The sequence below is a fragment of the Anomaloglossus baeobatrachus genome, chromosome 12 (genome assembly GCF_048569485.1).
Source record: "Anomaloglossus baeobatrachus isolate aAnoBae1 chromosome 12, aAnoBae1.hap1, whole genome shotgun sequence".
Taxonomy (NCBI): Eukaryota; Metazoa; Chordata; class Amphibia; order Anura; family Aromobatidae; genus Anomaloglossus; species Anomaloglossus baeobatrachus.
The window spans coordinates 73,882,864-73,900,432 of NC_134364.1; positions in this window are offsets into that span (position 1 = coordinate 73,882,864).

The window sequence follows — 17,569 nt, forward strand, 5'->3', positions numbered from 1 at the left end:
TATTATATTCACATTGAGGGATATTGTCAGTGAATTTAATATAGGTGACTAACTGTGAATTTTCACTGTATGGGATTTTACCATACAGTGAAATATATAGATCAATACATATATTATTTTATATCCACAGTACAATTATTGCATTAAATGCAATAATTGTACTGTGGATATAAAATATAATACAGTTAGGTCCAGAAATATTTGGACAGTGACACAAGTTTTGTTATTTTAGCTGTTTACAAAAACATGTTCAGAAATACAATTTTATATATATATAATATGGGCTGAAAGTGCACACTCCCAGCTGCAATATGAGAGTTTTCACATCCAAATCGGAGAAAGGGTTTAGGAATCATAGCTCTGTAATGCATAGCCTCCTCTTTTTCAAGGGACCAAAAGTAATTGGACAAGGGACTCTAAGGGCTGCAATTAACTCTGAAGGCGTCTCCCTCGTTAACCTGTAATCATTGAAGTAGTTAAAAGGTCTGGGGTTGATTACAGGTGTGTGGTTTTGCATTTGGAAGCTGTTGCTGTGACCAGACAACATGCGGTGTAAGGAACTCTCAATTGAGGTGAAGCAGAACATCCTGAGGCTGAAAAAAAAGAAAAAATCCATCAGAGAGATAGCAGACATGCTTGGAGTAGCAAAATCAACAGTCAGGTACATTCTGAGAAAAAAGGAATTGACTGGTGAGCTTGGGAACTCAAAAAGGCCTGGGCGTCCACGGATGACAACAGTGGTGGATGATCGCCGCATACTTTCTTTGGTGAAGAAGAACCCGCTCACAACATCAACTGAAGTCCAGAACACTCTCAGTGAAGTAGGTGTATCTGTCTCTAAGTCAACAGTAAAGAGAAGACTCCATGAAAGTAAATACAAAGGGTTCACATCTAGATGCAAACCATTCATCAATTCCAAAAATAGACAGGCCAGAGTTAAATTTGCTGAAAAACACCTCATGACGCCAGGTCAGTTCTGGAAAAGTATTCTATGGACAGATGAGACCAAGATCAACCTGTACCAGAATGATGGGAAGAAAAAAGTTTGGAGAAGAAAGGGAACGGCACATGATCCAAGGCACACCACATCCTCTGTAAAACATGGTGGAGGCAATGTGATGGCATGGGCATGCATGGCTTTCAATGGCACTGGGTCACTTGTGTTTATTGATGACATAACAGCAGACAAGAGTAGCCGGATGAATTCTGAAGTGTACTGGGATATACTTTCAGCCCAGATTCAGCCAAATGCCGCAAAGTTGATCGGACGGCGCTTCATAGTACAGATGGACAATGACCCCAAGCATACAGCCAAAGCTACTCAGGAGTTCTTGAGTGAAAAAAGTGGAACATTCTGCAATGGCCAAGTCAATCACCAGATCTTAACCCAATTGAGCATGCATTTCACTTGCTCAAATCCAGACTTAAGACGGAAAGACCCACAAACAAGCAAGACCTGAAGGCTGCGGCTGTAAAGGCCTGGCAAAGCATTAAGAAGGAGGAAACCCAGCGTTTGGTGATGTCCATGGGTTCCAGACTTAAGGCAGGGATTGCCTCCAAAGGATTCGCAACAAAATATTGAAAATAAAAATATTTTGTTTGGGTTTGGTTTATTTGTCCAATTACTTTTGACCTCCTAAAATGTGGAGTGTTTGTAAAGAAATGTGTACAATTCCTACAATTTCTATCAGATATTTTTGTTCAAACCTTCAAATTAAACGTTACAATCTGCACTTGAATTCTGTTGTAGAGGTTTCATTTCAAATCCAATGTGGTGGCATGCAGAGCCCAACTCGCGAAAATTGTGTCACTGTCCAAATATTTCTGGACCTAACTGTAGACCTTTAACTTTGCATGTCTGCTTTTACACACCTGTTTTACTAGTCCAAATTTACAGCCATACACGATGCAGCTGTACTGCAGCCTGCTGCCACATTTTGTTTTCTGTGCATGCACCTACATACCATTTCTTAAATCTTTTTTGGCATGGGTGGAAAAATGGGGGAGGAAAAGATTGTGAAGAGTTAGTTTTTGTATTGCAAGATGCATGGTAAAATAAAAAGTGGCAATGGCAATGGATGGGGAAGTGTAAAAGAAAGAAAAAGAAAGAATGTCACAACTTAGAATACGTGAGCCACTAGCAGCAACAGAAGTAGCACCACTAGCACCAGCCATCTGGGCAGTAGTACTACCAAACACAGGTGTTACTCACGTATCCTGGATCTGTGCCTTGCTTCCCTCACCCTGGTCTGCTAGACTCTGTTGTGCTCCACAGATGGCCCAGTGGGATCCCATGTGAGCATCCTCCCTGACCTATATAAGGCTCACCAAGACACACCCTTGTATCCTGGTATTACGTTCTCAGTGTTACTAAGACTTTGGCTTACTCCATACAACAGTCTCACACCTGCAGTGGGTTCCAGAATCCGACTTGCTTGCCATTGGTTTCCTGGACATATCCTACCTGCTTGCCGGTGGCCTTCTGGAATGTATCCCATTTAATTGCCTGTGGTCTCCTGGACATCTCCCACTTGCCGGTGGTTTCCTGGATCCTGCCTACCTGCCTGCATGTCTTACGCTTACCTGTGGTTTCCTGTCTTGCAGCTGTCAGTGTTCTATGTGTCTCCTATCTGTTGCACCGACGTTCATGGCCTATTTTCCCACCTGGACCTTGGGCTTGGAGGATCCACATCTCGCAGAGTGTAATGGTGCAGGTGGAAAGCAGGGGACAGGGGCTCCTAAACTGGTCCTCAGGCTAGGGGAACCTAGCTATCCCAAATCCAAGAGTTACCTCTGATGGTGAAGATATCTGGGCCGCCTTCCTTGCCCTGCTCGTGACTAGCCCTGATCTTATAACTCCTCCCCAAACCCTTGGAAAGGGCAGGGGCAGGAATGATAAAGCCAACAGAAATAGACAAACAAGGGAAACAAAATCTCTATCTCAAGGCACACAAAGGTATATGTCAAAAAGAGCTTAGGAGGAAAATAAGAGGAGGGAGAACACAACAAGACAGTGGGAGAAATCTTCAACAACTCCACACACAAAGCTATACAATCAGCAGCAAGACTGGGATACAACAGCACATGGACCTGTTTTGCAAAAGCTATAGTCGGCAGGGGAAGACAGGCTCTACTATCTTAAAAAGACATGGAGTGACTGTGATAGGTCTTCCACAACATGTGATCCAAGAGGTAACCAGCAAGCTAGCAGAAATTAACTTCTGCAAGCCCGATCACTAATGAGAACATACAGTAGCTGGTCGATGCCCGAGCCTGTCTGTGTAATTCAGAAGTACCAAAGGAAGCATAGTGTGGTGTGTCAGACTCTGCAGTGTTAACAGCATCAGATGCTGCCATGACACTCAGTGAGTTTAACGCCAAACACCATATGACACAGGGTGTATAACATCACCTCACCTAGAGAGACTAATAGCAGGTCACAATCATCTGTATTTGCTTCTAGCAAGCATAGTGAAGTGGAAAACAATATGGAATGTATTTCATATCACTAGTCTCAGTCACAGCAAGATAATGTTACCTCTGACAGCGACACCAACAACTTCAGTGAGTGTTCTACACAGAAGAGTCTGTCTGATCACTAATAACTAAAAAATGTCATTTTTGACTGCGTTTTAATTTAAAAAAATATGAAAAGTCTGTTGGTGAGTTGTGTTACTAAATGGACCGTTAGTTACCCCCTGTTACCATCCATTTCTATGGCCATTGAATTTGGCATTACTAAGGCTGTATTTAGACCTGTGGATAACATCCTAATTGGAGATTTCTTTTATATGATGACATGAAATTGAGGAAGTTGTGATGTAATCGTTATGTGTAAAAAGCTTGTGATTTTTGTTTTATAAAGTTATGAATAAAGACATACATCTCAAAGCGCATCGTCAATTTTTTTTTTTTGGCGTTTTTTGATGTTTGATGATTTTTTTTGATCATCATGTGAAGAAATTAAATAATTTTTTTTATAAAAAGAAGACTGTGATGACATGTAATTTCTATGAATTTCTGCAGAATTTTTTATCAATTTTCAATTAAACTACATACCTTACCAAAAAATTGAAAATAATAATAAAGAATCAAGGGTGAAAGTTGTTTAGGATGAAAGATAGGAAATACTGACTTTATGAAGATGGAAACAAATATTTTTAAAAGTTAAAAAAAATGATGTAAATCACTTAATTTGTGAGGTTTGGTATCATAAGAATGTTGAGAATGGTGTTACTTGGTCTCCTGTTCAGAGACGAAAAGTGGCCCCAACAATGGGTCTATTAAATTGTATAAGAGATGCAGCACTATGTAGCTAAGCTTTAGTGTATGGATAGTAGAATCTCACCTTCTCTACAGACATGAATAATGAATGCTGATGTCTACCTTCCTGTCAGCATCCCAGGCATGTATTTCATCTGACAATATGTATCACTGCTTTATTTGAGAAAATATTTAAGGTCACACATATTCGCCAGTCACTCAAAAATATAAAAAAAAATGTACAGAAAAATGGTTTTCTGAGTAGGGAAAAAAACAACAGGTTCTATATATCTTGTCCTGTACAGTACATAATCACCTTTTGATCTAATTTTCTAGGACCATATTACAATAGACACAATTCGGCCGGTGTCACACTTGCGAGTGCCTCGTGTGTATCTCGCGCGAGTCTCGCGTTGCATCACCTGGCACGGACTCACACTCTCCTCACACAGGAGCGAGTCGGTTGCATAGAGATACATACAACCGACCTGCTCCTGTGAGGAGAGTGCGAGTCAGTGCCGGGTGATACAATGCAAAACTCGCGTTAGATACACGCAAGGCACTCGCAAGTGTGACACCGGTCTTAGCCAAAATTACACCATACATAGTAAACCAAAAGAAAAAAGGGGAAGCTGACCATGCTGTATGTAGCAGTTTCAGTCCATGAAATTGGGAAATCGGTGCCAGATCCTCTGGTAAGGAGTCGACCAGAAAGGTAGAAATTAAGAAGTGAAGGAACGGCATCTTCCAAGAAGCGATGGGTAAAATAAAAAAAATCTGTATTCAAAGCATTTTAAAAATACTAATAAAACTGCAGCATGTTAACAACTTACGCGTTTCTGGCGCACAAAAAGACGCCCTAAGTCATAAGTAGAGATGAGCGAACCGGTCGCGGTTCGGCTCGAGGTTGGTTCGCCGAACGGACCTCCTGTTCGAGTTCGGTTCGTCGAACGTTCGACGAACCGAACTCGAACTGCATAGGAAACAATGGCAGGCAATCACAAACACAGAAAAACACCTAGAAAACACCCTCAAAGGTGTCCTAAAGGTGACAAACAACTCAAACACATTGGAAAGTGACAAGGACATATACTCATGCGAAAACAAAACAGCTGGACAAGGAAAAAGAGGAGGACACACAGATATAGGCATGGCACGCCCTTCTAAAATCATGTAAAACACCGCAAGGTGACTCCAAGCGGAGTCTCCCTTTTTTCCAAAAATTGGGCCACACAGACACCCACCCCATCAGTGGCAGCACTTGGGCCCTAGTTGCAAACAGGATGTTTTGATTTGCATCAAGCACATTCAAAAATACGCCATTCTTATCCGTCCCCAGGATGACACCGGGGTACGTAGATAAAGTCTTTGCTGATCCATGACTTGTTCATCTTGGCTTCTTTTAAAAACAATGTAAGCAAGGGTTACTCCAAGCGGAGTCTCCCTTTTTTTCCAAAAATTGGGCCACACAGACACCCACCCCATCAGTGGCAGCACTTGGGCCCTAGTTGCAAACAGGATGTTTTGATTTGCATCAAGCACATTCAAAAATACGCCATTCTTATCCGTCCCCAGGATGACACCGGGGTAGGTAGCAAAGTCTTTCCTGATCCCAGCTCTGTTCATCTTGGCTTCTTTTAAAAACACAGCAAGCAAGGGTTACTCCAAGCGGAGTCTCCCTTTTTTCCAAAAATTGGGCCACACAGACACCCACCCCATCAGTGGCAGCACTTGGGCCCTAGTTGCAAACAGGATGTTTTGATTTGCATCAAGCACATTCAAAAATACGCCATTCTTATCCGTCCCCAGGATGACACCGGGGTAGGTAGCAAAGTCTTTCCTGATCCCAGCTCTGTTCATCTTGGCTTCTTTTAAAAACACAGCAAGCAAGGGTTACTCCAAGCGGAGTCTCCCTTTTTTCCAAAAATTGAGCCACACAGACACCCACCCCATCAGTGGCAGCACTTGGGCCCTAGTTGCAAACAGGATGTTTTGATTTGCATCAAGCACATTCCAAATCCACAAGCATTTACTCTCCCCAGGATGACACAGGGGTAGTAAATTCCTTCTGGATCCATGACTTGTTCATTTTGATGAACGTCAGTCTGTCCACATTGTCACTGGACAGACGCGTGCGCTTATCTGTCAGCACACACCCAGCAGCACTGAATACACGTTCAGAGACAACGCTGGCAGCTGGACACGACAAAATCTCCAAGGCGTAACTGGAGAGCTCTGGCCATTTTTCTATGTTTGAAGCCCAAAAGGAGCAAGGCTCCAGTTGCACAGTCATGGCATCGATGTTCATTTGGAGATACTCCTGTATCATCCTCTCCAGCCGTTGAGTATGTGTCAGACTTGTTGTCTCTGGTGGCCTTGCAAAAGAGGGTCTAAAAAAATTATGAAAAGATTCCATAAAATTGCTGTTACCGGCACCAGATACGGTCCTACTGGTACGGGTAGACTGGTGAAGATGACGAGACCGTCCCATGTTTGTCAAGTTACAACTGGGAGATTCCCTCCCTGCACCTGCACGGTTGTTTGGTGGAAAAGCCGAGCTAAGATCGAGTAACAGCTTCTGCTGATACTCCTGCATACGTGCGTCCCTTTCTATGGCTGGAATTATGTCACAAAATTTGGACTTGTACCGGGGATCTAATAGTGTGGCAATCCAGTAGTCATCATCACTTCTAATTTTGACAATACGACTGTCATGTTGGAGGTAGTGCAACAAGAAGGCACTCATGTGTCTTGCGCAGCCATGCGGACCAAGTCCACGCTGTGTTTGTGGCATAGAGGTGCTAACCGTTCTTTCTTCCTCTGACATCTCCCCCCAACCTCTTTCAACTGAAATTTGACCAAGGTCTCCCTCATCCGCTGAGTCTTCCATGTCCATGGACAGTTCGTCCTCCATTTCTTCATGTTCTCCTGCACCTTGCTCAACATTTCGCCTGCTACTATGCGCCCTTGTCGATCCCTGTTCCCCATGGTCCCATGCCTGCTGCGTTGGTGATGATGAACGTCTGGATCTTGGTGATGTTGTTGTCCCTTGCACATATGAATCCTCCTGTAGTTCCTCCCCTTCATGTTGTCCCACCCCCTGACTCCGAATAGTGTTTAGCGTGTGCTCCAGCATGTAAATGACTGGAATCGTCATGCTGATAATGGCATTGTCAGAGCTAAACATATTCGTCGCCATGTCGAAACTGTGCAGAAGGGTGCATAGGTCCTTGATCTGAGACCACTCCATCAGGGTGATCTGCCCCACCTCTGCATCTCGTTGGCCCAGGCTATACGTCATGACGTATTGCACCAGGGCTCTGCGGTGCTGCCACAGTCGCTGTAACATGTGTAGAGTTGAATTCTAGCGTGTCGCCACATCGCATTTCAGGCGATGAACCGGCAGGCCGAAAGACTTCTGGAGCGATGCAAGTCGCTCAGCTGCGGCGCTTGAACGCCGGAAGTGAGCAGACAGTTTTCGTGCCCTGTTCAGAAGGCCATCTAGGCCGGGATAGTGTGTTAAAAATTGCTGCACGACAAGGTTCAACACGTGAGCCATACAAGGTACGTGTGTCACCTTGCCCAGGCGAAGGGCCGCACCCAGGTTTGCAGCATTGTCGCACACGGCCTTACCAGGCTGCAGGTTGAGTGGAGACAACCATTTATTAAACTCGGACCGCAGAGCTGACCACAACTCCTCAGCTGTGTGACTCTTATTACCAAGACATGTCAAGCTAAAGACCGCCTGATGCCGTTGCGCTCGGCTGCCAGCATAGTAATGAGGCGTGCGTGATTCCTTCTGCGCAGTGAGAACGCTGGTGGCCTGACCAGGCAGGCTTGGGGCGGAGGTGGAGGACCCAGATGAGGTGGAGGATGCAGAAGCTGTGGCGGAACTTGGACAGACAGAGGATTGACACACAAGTCGTGGGGACGGCAAGACTTGTGCAGCAGACCCTTCACCATCTATCACCATAGTTACCCAGTGCCCAGTCAGCGACATGTAACGTCCCTGTCCATGCTTACTGGTCCAAGTATCGGTGGTGAAATGCACCCGTTCACACACAGAGTTTCTCAAGGAAGCGGTGATGTTGTGTGCGACATGCTGGTGTAGCGTGGGCACACCTTTCTTAGAGAAGTAGTGGCGACTAGGCATCTGGTACTGGGGCACAGCGACAGACATAAGGTCTCTAAAATCCTGTGTGTCCACTAGGCGGAAAGGCAGCATTTCGGTAGCCAACAGCTTACAGAGGGATAGAGTCAACCTCTTAGCTTTGTCATGGGTCGGAGGAAGTGGCCTTTTATTTGACCACATCTGAGGGACAGAGATCTGGCTGCTGTGTGTAGACGGTGTTGAGTAGGGTGTCCCTGGAAAAATGCAGGTTTGTGAGGAAAGTGCAGGCGGAGACATGATGTTGCCTTCATCCAACGTTGGTGCTATCGATGTCTGAGAGAGCTGTACACACTCACTTGTTTCCCCTTCCAAACCAACTGACGACCTTACAAGCAAACTGCCTGTTGCGGTTACAGTGGTGGAAGTTTTGCGTGGAAAAACAGGTGTGACAGCTGTCCCCACAGTCCTAGAAGATGAAGAGCGCGCGGATGCACTGGAAGGGGCGGGCGGTGGATGGTTCGCTCCGCTAGCCGGCATTGCAGCACGGTGAGCTTCCCACCGGGACTTATGATATTTATTCATGTGACGATTCATGGAAGAAGTTGTCAAACTGCTGAGGTTTTGACCTCTACTAACAGAATCATGACAAATGTTACATATCACATGAGTTGGGCGATCTTTTTCGATGTGAAAAAAGGCCCAGGCTAGGCAAGGCTTAGAGGCCATGCGACCTGTTGATCCACCCCGAATAATGCTCATAGGCAGAGTGGTGGCTGAGGATGCAGTTGTAGACGTGCTACCAGTGCTCCGACTCTGTCCAGGAAGGCGCAAGGTAACTTCGTCGTCCGGTTGCATCCTCCTCCACCGCCTCTGTTGACCTCCTCGAGTGCCTGACTGGGGGTTGACAGTAGGTGGGATCTAGAACGTCATCATCAATTGTTGTGTTTGCACTCCCCTCCCCCTCAGACCGAGCCTCTTCTTGCCCTGACCGAATATTTAAGTTGTCATCCCAATCGGGTATCTGCGTCTCATCTTCATCAGTATGTTCCTCATTGTCTATAACCACAGGTGTTACAGTTTGTGACAAAGGGTCAACATTATGCTCAGAAACTTGGTCCTCACGGCCTGAATCTGAGTCACAAAGGTTCTGGGCATCACTGCAGACCATTTCCTGTTCTGTACTCACTGTAGCTTGGGAGTAGACCTCTGATTCCCAGGCTATAGTGTGACTGAACAGCTCTGCAGACTCAGCCATCTCAGTTCCACCATACTGTGCAGGGCTGATGGAGACTTCAGAGCTGGGAGAAATCAAGTGTGATTGGGATGACAACTCAGAGGAATGGTGTTTTTTGGATGCGGTACTTGAAGTGGCTGAGAGGGCACTTGTTGGACCACTTGAGATCCATTCAAGCATTTTCCTTTTTTGCCCATCATCTACCTTTGTTCCTCTTGTTCGTGTCCGTAAAAAAGGGAGCACATCGGATTGTCCACAATAAGTAGTAGACATCTTACTTTTGCTAGTAGATGGTCTATCTTCAGCAGATGATAATGGAGCTTTGCCAACTTCCCCACTGACAAAACATTTTTTGCCTTTTCCACCACGCCTCTTCCCCTTTCCACCAGCATCTGTCATTTTGCCACTCATGTTGATTGCGACAAGATTGTGGACTGAAAATGTGGTAGTAAAAATTGAGAGGTGGTGAAGATTGCAGTGGTGGTCTAGCTTTATTAACAGCAGAATAATAAAGAATAAATATCCCTGACAATGTAACTTAGTTATAATTCGTTGGAGTGTGCAACGCAGGCAGACGTGCTGCAAATGTCTTGGCACTAGTGGGACTATAGCAAAGTCCAATAGCCACATATAGGATGCCACTAGGTACACTGAGTGTTTGCTAGTATAATGGCTTCGTTATAATTAGTTGGAGTGTGCAACGCAGGCAGATGTGCTCTGCAAATGTCTTGGCACTAGTGGGACTATAGCAAAGTCCAATAGCCACGTATAGGATGCCACTAGGTACACTGAGTGTTTGCTAGTATAATGGCTTCGTTATAATTAGTTGGAGTGTGCAACGCAGGCAGATGCGCTCTGCAAATGTCTTGGCACTAGTGGGACTATAGCAAAGTCCAATAGCCACGTATAGGATGCCACTAGGTACACTGTGTGTTTGCTAGTATAATGGCTGAGTTTAAAAAACTTGGAGTGTGCAATGCAGGCAGATGTGCTCTGCTAATGTCTTTGCACTAGTGGGACTATAGCAAAGTCCAATAGCCACGTATAGGATGCCACTAGGTACACTGAGTGTTTGCTAGTATAATGGCTTCGTTATAATTAGTTGGAGTGTGCAACGCAGGCAGATGTGCTCTGCAAATGTCTTGGCACTAGTGGGACTATAGCAAAGTCCAATAGCCACGTATAGGATGCCACTAGGTACACTGAGTGTTTGCTAGTATAATGGCTTCGTTATAATTAGTTGGAGTGTGCAACGCAGGCAGATGCGCTCTGCAAATGTCTTGGCACTAGTGGGACTATAGCAAAGTCCAATAGCCACGTATAGGATGCCACTAGGTACACTGTGTGTTTGCTAGTATAATGGCTGAGTTTAAAAAACTTGGAGTGTGCAATGCAGGCAGATGTGCTCTGCTAATGTCTTTGCACTAGTGGGACTATAGCAAAGTCCAATAGCCACGTATAGGATGCCACTAGGTACACTGAGTGTTTGCTAGTAAAATTGCTTAGTTTAAAAAACTTGGAGTGTGCAATGCAGGCAGATGTGCTCTGCAAATGTCTTGGCACTAGTGGGACTATAGCAAAGTCCAATAGCCACGTATAGGATGCCACTAGGTACACTGAGTGTGTGCTAGTATAATGGCTTCGTTATAATTAGTTGGAGTGTGCAACGCAGGCAGATGCGCTCTGCAAATGTCTTGGCACTAGTGGGACTATAGCAAAGTCCAATAGCCACGTATAGGATGCCACTAGGTACACTGAGTGTTTGCTAGTATAATGGCTTCGTTATAATTTGTTGTAGTGTGCAACGCAGGCAGATGCGCTCTGCAAATGTCTTGGCACTAGTGGGACTATAGCAAAGTCCAATAGCCACGTATAGGATGCCACTAGGTACACTGAGTGTGTGCTAGTATAATGGCTTCGTTATAATTAGTTGGAGTGTGCAACGCAGGCAGATGCGCTCTGCAAATGTCTTGGCACTAGTGGGACTATAGCAAAGTCCAATAGCCACGTATAGGATGCCACTAGGTACACTGAGTGTTTGCTAGTATAATGGCTTCGTTATAATTAGTTGGAGTGTGCAACGCAGGCAGATGCGCTCTGCAAATGTCTTGGCACTAGTGGGACAATAGCAAAGTCCAATAGCCACGTATAGGATGCCACTAGGTACACTGAGTGTTTGCTAGTATAATGGCTTCGTTATAATTAGTTGGAGTGTGCAACGCAGGCAGATGCGCTCTGCAAATGTCTTGGCACTAGTGGGACTATAGCAAAGTCCAATAGCCACGTATAGGATGCCACTAGGTACACTGAGTGTTTGCTAGTATAATGGCTTCGTTATAATTTGTTGTAGTGTGCAACGCAGGCAGATGCGCTCTGCAAATGTCTTGGCACTAGTGGGACTATAGCAAAGTCCAATAGCCACGTATAGGATGCCACTAGGTACACTGAGTGTTTGCTAGTATAATGGCTGAGTTTAAAAAACTTGGAGTGTGCAATGCAGGCAGATGTGCTCTGCTAATGTCTTTGCACTAGTGGGACTATAGCAAAGTCCAATAGCCACGTATAGGATGCCACTAGGTACACTGAGTGTTTGCTAGTAAAATTGCTTAGTTTAAAAAACTTGGAGTGTGCAATGCAGGCAGATGTGCTCTGCAAATGTCTTGGCCCTAGTGGGACTATAGCAAAGTCCAATAGCCACGTATAGGATGCCACTAGGTACACTGAGTGTGTGCTAGTATAATGGCTTCGTTATAATTAGTTGGAGTGTGCAACGCAGGCAGATGCGCTCTGCAAATGTCTTGGCACTAGTGGGACTATAGCAAAGTCCAATAGCCACGTATAGGATGCCACTAGGTACACTGAGTGTTTGCTAGTATAATGGCTTCGTTATAATTTGTTGTAGTGTGCAACGCAGGCAGATGCGCTCTGCAAATGTCTTGGCACTAGTGGGACTATAGCAAAGTCCAATAGCCACGTATAGGATGCCACTAGGTACACTGAGTGTGTGCTAGTATAATGGCTTCGTTATAATTAGTTGGAGTGTGCAACGCAGGCAGATGCGCTCTGCAAATGTCTTGGCACTAGTGGGACTATAGCAAAGTCCAATAGCCACGTATAGGATGCCACTAGGTACACTGAGTGTTTGCTAGTATAATGGCTTCGTTATAATTAGTTGGAGTGTGCAACGCAGGCAGATGCGCTCTGCAAATGTCTTGGCACTAGTGGGACTATAGCAAAGTCCAATAGCCACGTATAGGATGCCACTAGGTACACTGAGTGTTTGCTAGTATAATGGCTTCGTTATAATTTGTTGTAGTGTGCAACGCAGGCAGACGTGCTCTGCAAATGTCTTGGCACTAGTGGGACTATAGCAAAGTCCAATAGCCACGTATAGGATGCCACTAGGTACACTGAGTGTTTGCTAGTATAATGGCTGAGTTTAAAAAACTTGGAGTGTGCAATGCAGGCAGATGTGCTCTGCTAATGTCTTTGCACTAGTGGGACTATAGCAAAGTCCAATAGCCACGTATAGGATGCCACTAGGTACACTGAGTGTTTGCTAGTAAAATTGCTTAGTTTAAAAAACTTGGAGTGTGCAATGCAGGCAGATGTGCTCTGCAAATGTCTTGGCACTAGTGGGACTATAGCAAAGTCCAATAGCCACGTATAGGATGCCACTAGGTACACTGAGTGTTTGCTAGTATAATGGCTTCGTTATAATTTGTTGGAGTGTGCAACGCAGGCAGATGCGCTCTGCAAATGTCTTGGCCCTAGTGGGACTATAGCAAAGTCCAATAGCCACGTATAGGATGCCACTAGGTACACTGTGTGTTTGCTAGTATAATGGCTGAGTTTAAAAAACTTGGAGTGTGCAATGCAGGCAGATGTGCTCTGCTAATGTCTTTGCACTAGTGGGACTATAGCAAAGTCCAATAGCCATGTATAGGATGCCACTAGGTACACTGAGTGTTTGCTAGTAAAATTGCTTAGTTTAAAAAACTTGGAGTGTGCAATGCAGGCAGACGTGCTCTGCAAATGTCTTTGCACTAGTGGGACTATAGCAAAGTCCAATAGCCACAGATAGGATGCCACTAGGTACACTGAGTGTTTGCTAGTATAATGGCTTAGTTAGAATGAGTTGGAGTGTGCAGAGGACAAGAGGGTACAGTGGCAGGATTGTGGTGCTCTGGGTAGAGGAATGGAAGCCTGCCTTTCTATTCCCTCCTAATGGTGAAATGCAGGGAGGAAATCCCTGACCTGGGCTACACAGACGCTGTTGCTGTTTGCAGGACCTGTCACCTATGGCTCTCTGACCCTGCCCGTACGAGCCCTTAAAAGGACTGCTAGAATGTGCTCTCCCTAAGCTGTCTAACGCTGTGTATGCAGCGCATACAGCTGTATCGGCGATAGGACAAAGGACGGAACTGCGACAGTGATGTCTGACACCAAAGACGCAGAAGGCAGATAATGGCGATCGTGAAGAAAATGTCCGGTTTTATAATGCAGGGACATGTGACATGCAGATCCTATCACACATGCCGTTGCTTCTCTGCCTCAAAGTCCACTTAGGTGTGTGTGTGTCTGTGATTGGCTGACATGCTGGCCAGCCCCACAAGACGCGCGCGCTTAGGGAAGGAAGACAAGAAAAAAAAAAAAAAAAATGGCGATCGCCATTATAGAAACAGCAGTGATCTGAAGGCGCTGTTCACGCACACTATACACTGAAATGTGATAATAGTTTGATTCACAGAGTGACTTACACTATTACAGCAGAAACCAAGCTAAGATTTAGCTGTTTTGTGGCTGCTAGAACCGTTCTCGAACGTTTCTAGAACTATCGAGCTTTTGCAAAAAGCTCGAGTTCTAGTTCGATCTAGAACATGCCCCAAAATCACTCGAGCCTAGAACTGGAGAACCACGAACCACGAACCGCGCTCAACTCTAGTCATAAAACTTAGGGCGTCTTTTTTTTCTGTCAAGATGGGGTGCAGAGTGTACATTAATGAAAAAAAAAATAATATTTTTGAATTTACCAAATGGCTGCAATGAAACAAAGTGTACAAAATTTAAAGGGGTCTGAATACATTCCGTACGTACTGTATATAGATATATATCTCAAACATAATTGTTGCAGAAAACTTACATGGTGCTGTGATAAAGATCTAAGTGGTGTGTAGCCAAGGTGCCCCAACGTGCGTTTCACAAAGCTTCATCAGGGGCTGGGTGAAATGCGCGTCCCTGACGAAACTGGGTGAAATGCGAGTTGGGGTGTCTTGGCTACACACCACTTAGATCTTTATCACATGTTTTCTGAAACAATTATAATTTGATATATATATATATATATATATATATATATATATATATATAGACAGTATATATAAATATTATACGCTAAGATTTAAACTTGAAACCTTGATGTGTTGCTATAGCCCTCCATTGTGCTACTCTGTTTTTTAACTATGTTATATTTTATCAATGAAAATATAATTCATTTGTGATACATTCTGTAGCACCTATTGTTCTTTGTGATTTAAAGGGACTATACCATCACAGGATGACTGTTCACACCAAGTCCAGGTGCTTGTGAATCATGGCACGGTTAATCATTTCTATACACCTTCCAACCTGCTGGATTTCTATAGCCACCCTTCTCTGGCTCTATAAGGCTGGAGCTGTCAGTCACAGAAAAAGGGAGGGTTAGGATACAAGCAGATGGGAAGGTAAATTTAAATGATTGTCCCCTCCATGATTCGCGAGTGCCTGTACTTGCTGTGAACAGTCATCCTGTGCTGATATCTAAAATTTTGTAAAAAAAAACCTCCCTGAAGAGTGGAAGCTGTTTTAGTTGAAAAGTCAATGACATGGGCAATTATGGCAGTTTTTTCCCTTCTTAATTATAATTTCACATAGGGATAATACATAAATGTTTTCAATTCTTACTCCTTTGCAAACTTGACTGACATTAGCTTGGAGAGGTCAACAGAAAAGGAGAAAGACTTAAAAGGCAAGTATTACAGGGACACATAACAATCCTGATATTTTGGTATTTTTAGATCTTGCTGCATTAGAAAATGTTAATATGCAGTGACAGGTGCACTTTAAATATATTTGTGGGGATAAATGATTTCTAAACTGAGATGACGGGTGCAGCTACCTACATAATGTCTAAAATGCCCTGCTCATTGTGTGTTAATGATCAGCCTTCTCTAGTTAACTTTTTCACTCCTGGAAATATAATCCTGCTGATATTGATGTGTATATATATATAAATATAAATATATATATATATATATATATATATATATATATATATATATACATATATATATATATATATACATTATAGAGATACGGCTAACTCTGCGGTATTGAGGTAGGCATGGGAGGCGACTTTAAACAAAAAACATTCAAGCTGCTTTGTCAAGATTCCATAGAAATTATTAATAGCTGTCTGAGAAATGTGTGACAAATGGACTTGGGCAAATCATCAAGATCCGCTGCTGGCAGCGGCCGTTGCAATTCTTGGTGACCAAGTTTAAGAAACAAAAATGAATATTTTATTAATTTCTCAGGTGAGTGTAGCTGTCATTCCTGAATATTGACCAGTGTAACGCTTCTTTCTTCAGGTACAGACTTCCTATTGATCTTAAAGCATTTCTACCTGCGCTAATTGGACTACACCGGATTATTATGGATTTAATTCATTGTGGTGAAGATGGTGGTTGTTCATTGTCTTTAATTGTTATATACTTAGGAAAAATAATGGATTTGAACATTGATAAAAGAAATATTGAAAAATAGAACATGTTTAATGATACTTTTTTGCACTCTGAGATACAGTATAGCAGTATTGAGGATGGCTGCCTTGCGGTATTACTGATACCAGGTATTTGGATGTTTCTTTTTTATCAAGATCAGCTCTTTTTCAGGTAATTGTTGTATATTAAAAGTGGACCAAACTCAGTATATATGGGCCACCTGAAATGAAAGAAATGCAGAGACAGCCTAACAAAAAAAAGCTGACATTGATAAAAAAAAAATAAACATCCATACAGCTCATACAAATAATACAACAATGCACTCTGCCCCAATACTGCCATATATCAGAGTGCAAAAAAACACATTGGCTTTTTCAATATTTCCTTTACCAATTTCAAATGCAGATGTTTTCATAGATACATGACAATTAAGAACTTTTTTTTTTTTTTAAAGATCAGCTCTTTTTCATAATACGTCTTTCTTACACCCACTTCTTAAAACCAACAAGGTGTAACTATTTTTTTTTACTGTTATTGATCAGCCGTTTGCAAAGTTATTAATTTTTATAATATACTTTATTGCATTATCTTGCTTCCTTCTCTCTCAAACACTGTGAGTCAGGACTGTTTTAACTGCCTAGTTCAAGCTTCCTAAGGAACTGCTTTAACTACTGCTCAGTAAGAATCCTACTCTATTTACAATCAAAGTACGGGACTTTCCTGTCTTTGACTGTAAATAGAGTACAGTTCTTGCAGCTGTAGAAAGCAGATTAGGTAGATTCAACTAGGCAGTTAAAATAGCACTATAAAATGGTGTTCAGCAGAACATGAGGCAAAATATTGTAATTAGGTATGTTACAAACATCCATAATTTATTATTTTTAATAATAACAATAATGTTTCATATAATATTCAAATGTTACAAACATTCATAACCAAATAATAATAATATTAATTGATATAACATAATATTCAAATGTTACATTCATAACTAAATAATAATAATAGTAATAATAATAACAATAATATTTAATATAATATAATATTCATGTTACAAACATTCATAACTAAATAATAATAATATTTAATATAATATTCAAATGTTACATTCCTAACTAAATAATAATAATAATAATAATAATAATAATGTTTAATATAATATAATATTCAAAATTTACAAACATTCATAACTGAATAATA